This window comes from Bidens hawaiensis, unplaced genomic scaffold (genome assembly GCF_021521415.1).
Source record: "Bidens hawaiensis isolate Kalapana, Puna unplaced genomic scaffold, B.hawaiensis_p1.1 tig00004868_1, whole genome shotgun sequence".
NCBI classification, from domain to species: domain Eukaryota; kingdom Viridiplantae; phylum Streptophyta; class Magnoliopsida; order Asterales; family Asteraceae; genus Bidens; species Bidens hawaiensis.
In genome coordinates this window covers 619,264-632,500 of record NW_027491307.1, presented here as the reverse complement: position 1 = coordinate 632,500, position 13,237 = coordinate 619,264, and positions in this window count along the sequence as shown.

Here is a 13,237-nt window from a genome sequence, read left to right as displayed (position 1 = left end):
CTCTTTTCAATTGATCTTTATTTTGAAATTTGTTGTAGAGTAACTCAACATCAGCCTTAGTTAGGCTATTCACTGCCTATGGTGCCATTCCCTTATTCATCAAGTAGCCACATTTTCCATCAAATTTTTCCTTTAGTGCTTCCAAATTCTCAGATAATTCATTTTCTTTTATAAATTTATCTTTGATTTCTTCTCTTGTGTTATTATCAACATCTCTGAGTCTTTCACAATTGAATTGGCTCAAATCTTTTTCAGAATAGCCATGTTTTCTTAGATAGTCTCTATATTTTTGGCTATCTCTAGTCTATTGTTGTATCAATTTTTCACAGTATCAATTTCTTTCTCCAATCTCTTTTGCAATTCATCATCATTCAGAGAAGATAAGGTTTCAAAGCTTATTCCAAACCTCATTAGTTTAACAACCAGAGGATTTTTCTTCTTAGCCTCAATCAGACCATGCTTAATGCTTCTCCTTTGTTCTTCAGTGATTGTCACTTCAGGAGCCTCAACATTGGCATTGTCATTACCTCTTCCCAGATCACTTTCAGCATCATCATCATCAGATTCATCCTCATTCTCTATAGATTTATCTACAGCATCAATCTTTGGTTCATCAGGAGTTGGATCTTCAGGGATTGGAGCATTTGGTACTCCTTCAACAAATTCATCTAGTTTTAAGGTTTGCATAGTCACTTCCCTTATAGGACTTGCCTGCTCATCAGAGTCTCAACATAATAAATGTTCTTTTCATCCCATTTTCCCTTCTTCACTAATTCAGCTCCTCCAGCCTGATCAGAAGCCTTTCTTTTTTCTTGAATAAAATTTTTCAAATCTTCTTACATTTTCATGAATCCTTGAAGCCTTATCCATCATTTCCTCAAATGTTTCTTTAGTTTGTTTTTCAGGTTCCTTTTCAGGTACCTGTTGAGGTTGGATTGAGGATTGGGCGAACATACTCTCTACCAAGGCTAAGGAATTATCCATTTTCACATTCTTTTTCAAATTTATCAAAGCTTCAATAACAACCTGATCTTCAGCCTCCTCTTCATCTATCATTTTAGCAATATTGGCTTGATTAATCAAGGCTTCCTGCTCTTCCAGCTCTTCAGGAGACAAGGTTTGGGCTAGAATTTCCCTATCCCTTGTTTCTCTTATCATGTTTTCAAATTCTCTTCTAGTAGCAGCAGAAGCTTCTTCCTCTTCATCAATCAATCTTTCTTTCACAAGATTTGCCTTAACAGGCTCTTTTTCATAAACCTTTGCCTTTCCTTTTTCCAACTTCCTCTTTAAATCTTCTTCAGTTTCAGATGGGAACTCATCAATATCTTTGTCCAATGCCTCCATTTCTCCATCATGCCTCCATTCAATAAGAACTTCTTACCCAAAGTTTACAAAGAGAAGAGGGATAGTTATCTCCAGTAGTTCAGAGAAGTGTTTCAAGATAGAGAGGAGCTTGTTAATCTGTATAAGAAGGTTGAGGTGAATAAAGGGGGAGAATATGTTATGAAGGAAGATGTGAAAGAAGACAAATCAATTGGAATACAAGTCTCTGAGGATGACTTGATTCTGAGGATTTGAATGCCGATGACTTAAGTGATATGAGTGATCAAATCACTGAAGAAGAAATTAAAGCTGCTGAAAAAGGTAGGAGGTACAAAAAACCAAATTCATTTGAAAAATTGCCACACCTCCCTCTAGTAGCTCCAAAGATGAAGAAAGTGTATGAAAGAATTAGAAAAGAACATGTGTCATTTGACATTTGTGAAAAGTCAAAAGTTAGCTATAATCCAGTGAGACCTCCAAGCAAGAAAATACTGCAAAGAATCAAAGAAAATAACAAGAATAAAGTGACTGAAACAGTTGAATATGAGAATTTCATTCCAGTATATCCAGTATTTTCAAGTCATGAAGTATTAGATGTTGGGGAAGTGGAAACCATGGAAGAATATGAAAAGAGACAAGGTTTGGGCTAGAATTTCCCTATCCCTTGTTTCTCTTATCATGTTTTCAAATTCTCTTCTGGTAGCAGCAGAAGCTTCTTCCTATTCATCAATCAATCTTTCTTTCACAAGATTTTCCTTAACAGGCTCTTCTTCATAAACCTTTGCCTTTCCTTTTTCCATTCTCTTCTGTAAATCTTCTTCAGTTTCAGATGGGAACTCATCAATATCTTTGTCCAATGCCTCCATTTCTGCATCATGCTCTACCCTCTTGGAGCTTCCAGGTTCAAGTTCAGCAGGTGTAGGCTCCTCAGTAGCAGCATTACCATCATTTATTTCATCAGTTAAGGCTTTAGTTGAGACATTAGTGGTTAAATCAGTGCTAGCCACATTTTCTTCAACATTTGTCACTTCATTTTGAACTTCAGTTTCATTTTCAACTCCATCCTCTGTCTCCTCTCCTCTCACCTCATCATCATGATCTCTCCATATAACATGCATAACTTCATCATTAACGTCATAGTTTTGCTCTTCTTTATCAGACAAATCTGCCTCATAATCATCATCAGTTATGCTCCTTTCTTCACTGTCCTCATCATCTACATATGCATTAAACAAACAAGTCATACCATCCACACCAGTTGTTCTTCCTCCTACATCCATCATTTCAGCATTTAAAGTACCATCGATACCAGCAACATCAAAAACATCAGTTGGTTCATGTATATTCTCCCCCTGTTTTGGGGCAGCAGAGATCTTCTTAACCTCCTGCTCCAAGTTTGAATTTTATCATTAGCAGCATCCAACTGAGCTTTTAGTTCATCATTTTCCAGTCTCAACCATGCATTCTCATTCCTCAACTTCACAACTTCCATAATCAATTCAAAATTTCTTTTGTAGAGGCCTGAAATGTGGGGAGGGGTAGTCGGTGGTGACATGTGAAATGGTTCAGGTTCAGAGTTATCTGGTTGGGTGATTGGATTTCCTTATTCAAAAATATTTTCATTGGTGGAGGGTAGTGTGTTAATGTTTGGTAATGACTTGTGTGATGTAGTTGATTCTGGTGGGGTTTGGGTTGTGGTTTGAGGTGGTGAATGGGTAAGGATAGGTTGGGTTTGGGTTTGAGATTGTGGTTGGATATCAGGTTGGGGTGGTGATTGAGTAATATGTTCATTTAACAGTGGAGAGGATTGCGGTGAATATGTAGGTAAGGCAATTGTTGTGGGTGGTGGTGATTGGTTTAGGGTGGGTGGTGGTGAATGTGGTGGTGAGTGAGGTGGTGAGTCTAAAGGTGTAGATGGTGGTGTTGGGATTGGTTGGTTTTCTCCCTGAATAAGTACATCATCAACTATGGCTCCTCCATCCCCTCCTTCATCTCTATCTCCATCGTCATCATTACCATCATCAGAACTGTCATCACCTCCATCATCTTCATCGTTACATCCTTAAACATCCTCTTCATCTTCAGATAACAATACATTCAAAGAAGGTATCAGTATATCATCAAACATTAACCAGGGCAGATCCTCATACACCTCTTCTGGATCAAATCTACTTGTGGTAGCCAGATTCTCTATTCTTTTAAATATGTATGGATTTTGAAGAATATGAGTTATTATTGTAGTTGGTAAGTTCTCCAACTCTTGATTGAAAATTATTTGAAAGAATCTCGGATAAGCCAAAAATTTATGCTTGATTGGTTTTTCCAAATTCTTAACTTAACCATCAAATATCATTTTTGAAAAGTTGAATGGATAGTTAAACGACACTGCAACAGTTGCGTTTGCCAAATCTCTGCTCATGAGGGTCCAAGACCCTTTCCTTGGTGCAAAACCCTGTATAATGTGGTGTATCAGGAATCTTTAAATAGTAGGGAACATCCCCTTTTGGAATTGCCCATCTTTTGTGTGTCCTTTATAACCCATACACTTGACAAAGATCTTGTATAGTTGAGCAGTTGTAAGATGGATCGGATTAGGATTATCATCATTCAATTATAGACACCTTCTTATCACAGCCTTATCAACTCGTATTTCATGACTAGCAACAGTGGCTTATATTAGTCGGCCATTCACATGATCAATCAATGTTGCGAGTTCCAAAAATCCAATGAATGGTTCCGGTAGATTACATGATTTTCCGTTAGTGAAAAACGGATGTTTGATCTTTGCAACCATTGTATAATTGTGGCAACATCTTCATTCTTCAGTGTGACTTGCAAAATATCGCACATGTTGTGCTTTTGCTCAAACAAATATGTAGGAGCATTTTCGTCCGTTATATCTGAAAACACAATTAAACATATTCAAAATGAAATTAGTCATAAAGCTCATTACTTTAGGCAATTCAAGTTGGAAAAATGAATAAGAAAGAAAGAAATTTCATTAACAACCTGCTCTTCGACAAATTTAAAACCTACACACAAAACAGAGAGTTAGCGAAAATACATAATCAAAGCTCAAAATCATCTAATCGTGATCGGAAAACATATTATTATTGCTTACCGAGTCGGAATTAAAGGGCTGGTAAAGTTAGGGTTTGGAATAATTGAGAATGCAATGAGTTGGTTTGGGTTTCTTTGAGTAGGTAGTGGAAGGAGAGAGAGAGAGGGAAAAATAATATTGAAAAATATCTCTCACTCCCTCTTATATACCTTTTGAAAGTGGGTTTTAAATGCATTTTGTCTTTTTGTGAGTTATTAGCTATGAAACGGTAATGTTATCCAATTTAACTTTTTACACATTTAAAATACCCAACTCCAAGTTAATAAATTTGACAAACCTTGCTCGGAAATTTTAAAGTGGGGATATTGCAAAGCATGCCCGGTATATTCCACTTACTCAAAGCTTACTCGGTTATTAGAAGTGTTAAAAAGTAAATTTAATTAAATGAAGAATGTCCTATTTGAAATACAAGATAGCTTGAGAACTGAATCACAAGATGAATAATCAAGTATATAACATCAAGTAGGCAACCTTGCTAGGAATCAATTAAGATGCCTAAATAAATATTTTAACCATACTTCTAACCTTACTCGGATAACATAACACAGTTAAGCACATACCTTACCTGAATAAATTGACTTATTGCAAAACTTACTCGAAAATTATTCACAATTATTCAGTTAAGTATACTTTGATGCAAAGTATGCCCGAAAAACTTTCAATAAATAAAAAGTGTGCTTGGAGTAGATTCCTAGCACAAAGTGTACTCGGAAAGTTAATTTTGGAATTACCAAGTATATTGAGGGAACATTGGAATCAAAGTATGCCCGAAATATATAAAGTGTGCCCGGGAGACAAGGTCTGCCCGAAAACACTTGTAATTTCAAAGAAACATATACAGCACATAAGATGAAAAGCTTGCTTGGATCGAGAGATCAAGCTTTGTTTGAACCTTAGAATCAATACTTAACAAGAAACAGATCTCATATATGATATATACGATTAACTCTAAATGTGGATCTAGCTCGTTATCACAATTGATTGTATGTTATGTATGTGTATAGATTATCAGTAGTATGTGTATGTATGTGTAATATTAAGATGAAGATCGAGAGAGATTCGGACAGAGGTTCGTCAATTAACTCTCAAACACTTAATTAATGTGTGAACAGTGTCACTATAAATAGACGATGGAGTTAGTTCGTTAACATCCCCTAATGAACTAACATCCAATTCGTTACATACATTAAATAGACAATAGCTTAACGAATCACCCCCTGATTAGTTAAATATCCTTAACGAATCAGGAGGGAAATAACATAGATCAGTTCGCTAAACATCCTTAGCGAACTAGACTATTACATTAACGAATTACAAGATAACTTAAATGTTTATTACATAAACTAAAACGACAAATACAATAATGATAAATACAAAGATTCAAGACGTAAAACCATGCATTAACAGACACCCCCTCTTCTTGAGCTCTTTGTCTTTACTTTACTTGAAACGCTTGGACTGCCAGTCTCTGCAACTATGAATTCCGTTTTCATAACAAACACGCACAACGCGTTGGAATTGCATAGACAGATCATAGTCTTCAATGCGCTCAATCAAAATCTTGTTCTTGTGTAGCACGTCATTGTCGGTCTCTGTTAAGTTAACCAGCCACATCGGATCGATGATCTTGATCAGCTCAGTCTTTAAACCTGTACCAAGAACAATAACGGCCTCGCCAGTACGATTGTCGTAGTACCAGCGGTTGAAAGATAAATTCATGTGTTGGTTCATTGTCTTCACCGGTACACGCTTCATCGTCTTCGGTGGCTTTATTTTAAGGACCAACTTCTTCCATCCCGTTCTTGGGTCAATCTCATTGAGACGCTTGCAGATAGGAATTTGTGGTTTAAAATACTTAAAACCATGATTCACCTCAAAAACCAAGTGTTGGTGAAAACGTTTTGCATGATAATCTTCACCACGATTAATAAACGGACGATTTAACAAAGTGCGCACATCCCATCTCGGTAATGAGAGAAGATTAGTCATCCTTTCGTAGTACTGGACACCCTTCTCCCATTTAACAATGTATACGTTAAGATCAGATTCAAACATCCAAGAAACAATATTACCTTGCACTTTCGACAAAGCCTTAAATGAGGTCTTCTGGTTGGCTTTGGCTCGTGCAATAGCTTCTTCTTTCTGTTCTTGATCAACAATCCTAAATGCCTTGATGATCTTACTTGCTTTCTTGTGTCTGAACCAACTCTCAATCTCCTCAAGAGATGGGTCGAGAAGCGAATTAGATTTCATATCAAAGACATTCTTGCCTTTGGAATTCTTCTCAAGATGGTCTTCTGCTTCTTTAACCGTTTCTTCATTAAACACTGGAGCACCCTGATCAACATTAGTGTGTTGAAACAGATCAGGATAACCCTCAGCAGTCACATCCGCCATCTCAACCTCCTCATTCGCACAAATATAATCCGTACTCATATCAAAAGTAGGATCATTTAGTATCTCATCATCATTAACTAACTCAACATCGGGCTCAGCTTCAAACACGGTCATATCGTCTTCATTCAGACCAAGCAAAATCGCAATCTGCTCTCGTGTCAGTGATCTATCAACAAACTGCCTTTCTTCAATCTCCTCCCTATTCACCATACTCCTTACCATCCCCTTCTCATCCACAAAGATAACCGTATCGTCCTCAATCATCTCAATCGGTTTGGCAGCCTAATGGTCATGATAAACAATGATCTGTTTGCTCGAATAATCAACAGAACTCGTACCCGCACCAGAAGCTGGGTCTTGAGTTTGTTTAGTCTCACCACCAGCATCAGATTCATCTGGATCCTCATAATCATTCTTGAGCTTTTTCAGCGCATCATCTTTGCATGTCAGTTGCAGAATAAGCTCCTCTTGTTATTTAAGTTTCACCCCCTGAGACTCAACAATCTCACGGAGGGATTTTGTTTCCTTTTGACAAAAAGAAACATAGCTGATCAGCTTCTTCTGGTTCTCCATCAGACGTTCTTTATTTAAACGGTCAGCAGACATTTGATTTTCATACAAATGAAGAAGATTCAAAAGCATATCTGTCCGACGATTCGGTGGCATAGCATACAACGATGGATAAACTGGTTGGATTGGTCCCTGAGGCCTTGTAAATCTCATAAATGAGATATCACTAGGTGGAGGAGGCCCCATGATCGGTGTTGGAGGAACAGTAGAAGATGTAGAAGAAGGCATTGGTATCTCAGCTAAAGCCGTTTGTGGAATCATACGAAGCCTGTGATGAGGAACCATCGTCGTCGTCAAAGTAAGCGCCGGAGTGCTAGTAGTAAGCGGCACAGCCGGGCGTTGAGGAGTTACAGGACGAGACGGTTGAACACCAAACAAGATGCCAGCCCCAGCCGACACTATCCGCTTCAAAGAACTTCCAGTTGCTAGCTCTTTCCCTTTACGTTTTCGTTCTCGTTGAGCGGCAATAGTAGCAGCCAACCCAGCTTCAACTGCAGCCTGTTGCTCTCTAAGAGCTGCATCACTATTACCACCATCAACATCATTACCACCATTTCCACCATGACCACCATCACCTCCATCATCACGATCATTATCATTATCGTTCCCACCTACTCCTCCCTCACACTCGGAATCCGGGTTATCATGGATAAAGCGATCCTCGGGAGGACATACATAATCAGGATTAGCATGATGACCAATCAATCTCTTAAATCTGGGAGAACAAGATTGACGGTACAGTTTCATTCTTCTCATGGTATCTGCGTTCATGTTGTCCAGAATAAATTTATCGTTTACATCATTCGGCTCGAGCACCAAATCCATGATAGCATCGTTGACAAACAATTGAATGAAACGCGGATACATCAAGAACTTCACCCGACGTTTTCCAGGAATACAATTTTCTTTCATATGATCGAAGATCTTGCAGCGCGACATTCGTCAAACCCAGCCTTAAGTCCACCAAGGCAATGAATAAGAACATGTAGTAAATACTTGTATTGGGGACACAAGTATGCCTTGTTATACATAGACGCAGTAAGACTGCTAGCATAAAACAAACGTCTGAACAGTCCCTTGATCAATTCTTTATCTTATTCGCTAGGATCATCAATGGTATCATCAAACTGTAGCACTCTTCGAACTGTTTCAGCTGAGACGACAACTGGTTTGTTATTAACCACAACAGCAATATGATCCTCCACTTCTACATACTGAGCAGTGTTCTAGAATTGACGAACTATGCTGAATCTAATATCCGGATTAGCAGTAACAACATAATGGATACGAGATCGGTGTATAAATGCCAGCATATCACCAAAGACATCCTCATCAGCAAAGTCTGTATCAACGAAAGCACACACATTATGACGAGGATCATAAGGAAGTAAAGGAGCTTCCTCAGCTGGTTGATCAACATCTTGAACTTGTGGTGGTGCATCAATAGGAGGATCTTGTCCCATGTTACCAGCCATAATCCTGAATAAATAATATTGAATATCAGTAATATTGAAGTTTAGAAATCACACAAGTGATATATACTTTAAGCATTTAGATGTAAACTATATATAATTATGGTTTAATCCCGTGTGTATAATCAATGTATCGACGCGGTTAGACCCTTGGACTATTGTATTAAATTACAAAATTAAGTTACATTAATTAAATAATTAATTTTAAAATGTCATTCGTTAAAACACAGTCTGATTCGTTATTGAATCAACTGATTCGCTATCAAGTAAATAGATTAACGAAGTAGAATTAGCGAACTACTATTATAAAATAACGAACTAACTTCTAGTCCGTTTCAAATTGACGAATCCACATTTGATTCGTTAAGTGAATGGGTCGCTAATCTAATTCGTGTGAATCCTTAATGAATTGGACACGGAGGAGTTTCAATTCGCTAAGGTTATCGAATGGTCAAAATTAGACTTAATCTTTGATTGTCTTGGTCAAGGTCAAAATTGACAAGAACACAGAAAGTCAAAGTTTCAAATCGGAGATCAATTACTCCATAATTTACGATGAGTAGCCTAACAAATGACTTAACAAGTCTCGGAAACTCATTGCGAAGCAAACATTAACGTTTATGAGGTTCTATACCAACAAACAAGTTAGATTATTAAGGATGTGTACAGTGTATAAACACCCGAAACAACAATCAGTTAATAAACCCGGCATTCAATAATCAAAATCTGATTAAGGATCACCAAGGGTGTCGGAACTCTATTACGATCAAAATGATATACAATTTAAGTGTATTAACAGAGTATTAATCCAAGTAAACAAGGTTTCAAAAACCTTAAAAACCCTGATATCAAGATCACACAATAACCCTATTGATGTGTGTATAATGATGCTCTCACAACTAAGCTTTAAATTTATTAAACGAAAATCCTAAAGAAACCACACGAAACCGGCAAGTGTACCGATCACTAATAGTATAGCACTAAGGAAGTACTAGTATCGAGCACAAGGACACGAGAAAACGTACTTAATACTTAACCCTAAATAAGACTCACCTAAGAATAATATATTTTTTAAATAGATTTTTAATTATTAACTACTTAACCTAACTTAAATTAACTTAAAAGACTTAAATTAAGAAAACTAGACCAAACTGTGAAAATACGATTTATCAATGGGAAAAACGTCTACTTAGGTAAGAATCCTATTGAAGGTATAGTAAGCTACTGGATTGTAGAATCTCACGACACCGGCTCCTAAGGAATGACACAACTGTGGTTCACTCAGGAAGCTAGATTACCTCTCGGTCACACTAACAAGCCCTAACCTACACTTAGTTGATTTTAAGAACAAACCGGGTGACGAATTGTTAACGTGCTCTAATGCCGACTCTCTTCTCGGTCTCACCGACACACTACCCTAATGGAGAAGAATACTACGCAACCAAGGATAGAGGAAAAATTCAATTTAACTTAAATTAGGTCAACTAATCGCTCACAAACCCAAACCCGACAAGAACCGAACCCGCTCTCGCGCGATCCTAATCCTAACAAGTAAAAGCTATGAGACGAGTTTACTTCCTATCACCTCTCGGTCTCTAAGAAGGTGTCTACCCGCTGATTATATTCAATTATTACACTCACTTAAACCCTATGGTTGATCAACCCGGAAACAAACCCTAAACACAAAGTAAAGAGTCCTAACAAGCAACAATCAATCAAAACTCATTCAACTAATAAAATCAAGAGGTTTATAAGTGTATTAACAAATTCACAGCCACTAAACACAACCTAATTCAATATTAAACCAAACTTTACATTAACAATTTAAGCCATGATCATCAACAATCCAAACTACTTACTAAAACCAAACAATAATCATCTAACCTAGGTAGAACTAACTAGTTTAGCCTAACATTATGTTTGGACAGAAGCAATATATCAAATTAAACATCATATAACTCAACATAAACATAATAAAACTCATTCAATGATCAAGAACAATCAAACACAAGTCAATCTCTAAGTTACTTGCAAAACAATCCAACAAAAAGATCAAGTTCAACTAGTTAGGGTACTTGAACAAGAGATAAAGTTTATGAATGGATACTTATGATTATAAGCTGAGATTATGAGTTTATAATACCCTTAGCTGCTATTACAAACCCTCCTGGGTGTTATTCTTCTTCTCCAGCCGTCACAGCCACCAAACCCTAGCCGCCACAAGCTTTTCTTCTTTCTTCTCCCTTGCTACCGATCACAAATACGGGCAGAATAGGGGCTGCTGAATTTCGGGATTTTAGGGCTGTTTAGGGTTCTTTTTTCTTTTGTTTAATGAATATATTATGCATGTAAGGCTTCTAACTTGTGGGCTTGGGTCGGGCCTTGAGTTGTAGTTTTCAAAGTTGCTCAAATAAGCCCACAGAGTCTTCAAACTTGCCACTTTTCTTCATTAAAACTCATAACCTACAAGTAAACATCCATCTTTGTAAAATTAAGCAAAAACAAAATAATTAAACTAAAAAGCAATTAAATCGTGATAAAACGATAAGGAATGTAAATGTGTTTTACAACACATCACCTATCAAAACTGTATCATTTTTGATGAAAATCACAAAGAAATGATCATCTATACCTTACGAACACAATGATATACTCAAAAGTCCGAATTTCGAAGATCAAAAAATTAGGAAAAATTTGAACAAAGTAACTTTAGGTGTAAGGAAGATGAGGGAATAGTGTAGGACGATTTATTTCACGCCGTCCTTTATACACTAACAAACACGATTCTCGAGGCAACGAATCAGATCTAATTCGTTTGAAATTTTAAATAACGAATCAGCTAATTCGTTAGTCAACTTGAACGCGCAGAGTAGCGAATTAGGCTTGATTCGTGTCTTGATTCATTAAATATGCATAACGAACTAGAAGTGTTTCGTTACAGAGTGCGGAAGCGAATTAGGTGAACGAACTAGAGTGTAGTTCATTAAAAACACTTAATTCGTTATCCATAAATAACGATTTAAACATTATTTAATTTTAACTCTAAATAAAATAAATATATAAAATAAATAAATCAATTAAATTAATAATAAATAAATTAGTAATAAATTAAATTAATAATATATTAAATTAATAAAAAATTAAATGAATTATCAAGAACCTTTATCTTGATAATCGAATAATTTAAAACGTTTCACATTTTTGAAACATAACTTAAAAAGAATTTAAATAAAATGTAAAACGAAATGAAAAGATATTTTTGGTATTTTGGAATATTTAAAGAATGTATTTACTTGAAAAGAATCTGAAATGAGAAATATAAAATCGTTTTGTGTTTAATATGATTTTCAAAAGCAGTATATATTTTTGTATTTTTGTTGAGTTTGAGCAGAGAATCATATTGACCAAATTGCCCTTTCATCACAGTTTTATTTTTCAGCGATATTATGACTGATGTTAAGTCGGTCATTGGTATTGTTGTCCACTTAAATCTAATAACAAATTTCAAGTGTTTTTCTGATATGATTAACGGTTCAATTAGAGCACAGAATATCAGAAACTATCAGCCTCTAATCTCGGTTCAAGCTTAATTTGATTTTTGCCATATCACCACAACTTGACATAACCATTATATTGTTGATCAAAATTTAATTTTTATAAAAGTTTAGGAGCAATGCATTGATTTTCTGTTACTATGAGTGAATATGCACGAGTCCATCTGTCGGCTTACATACATTGTATCCCCTGGGGTCAGTTTCTTAATGGTATTAAGACGTACGCAAGGGAGGAACCATGTATGATTAACAACGGATTTTGATCAAGTCAGTAATTTTGATTTGTACGAAGTAAAGCAGTGATCAAGTTTAATGACTTTGGGTTTGCTCTAAAAGCGAGTGAAATATTCATGCATATGAATACCGAGATGATTAAGCCGCATAAAGACTCACAGTGTCCATAACCTCAAAGCTTGTTATTTGCTTTATTTTAGTTTTTGGTGATCAAACAAGTATAAGGCTTGAGTATGACAGGTTATTACATTTCTGCCATCCTCACCGAGACTTTTCTAGAGACTAACACCTCTTTCAATTTGACGTCTCTTTTTGTTTCTATCACATACTTTACTCTACTTGTTTGTTTTAAGACTTACCAATGCACCACTGCAGTTAAGCACACAGTCTTTTAAGCTTACTTCTTGCTGGATATGGAGTCAAGATAATCAATGTACTATCATTTTCTCTTTTTGCTTCAAAAACTCAAAATTTTGAGGAGCAGAAAACAAAACAAAGTTATATTTAATCGCCCCAGTTAAATTAAGTCTATAAATAAATGGCTAACCTATCAATTCACAAGTGAA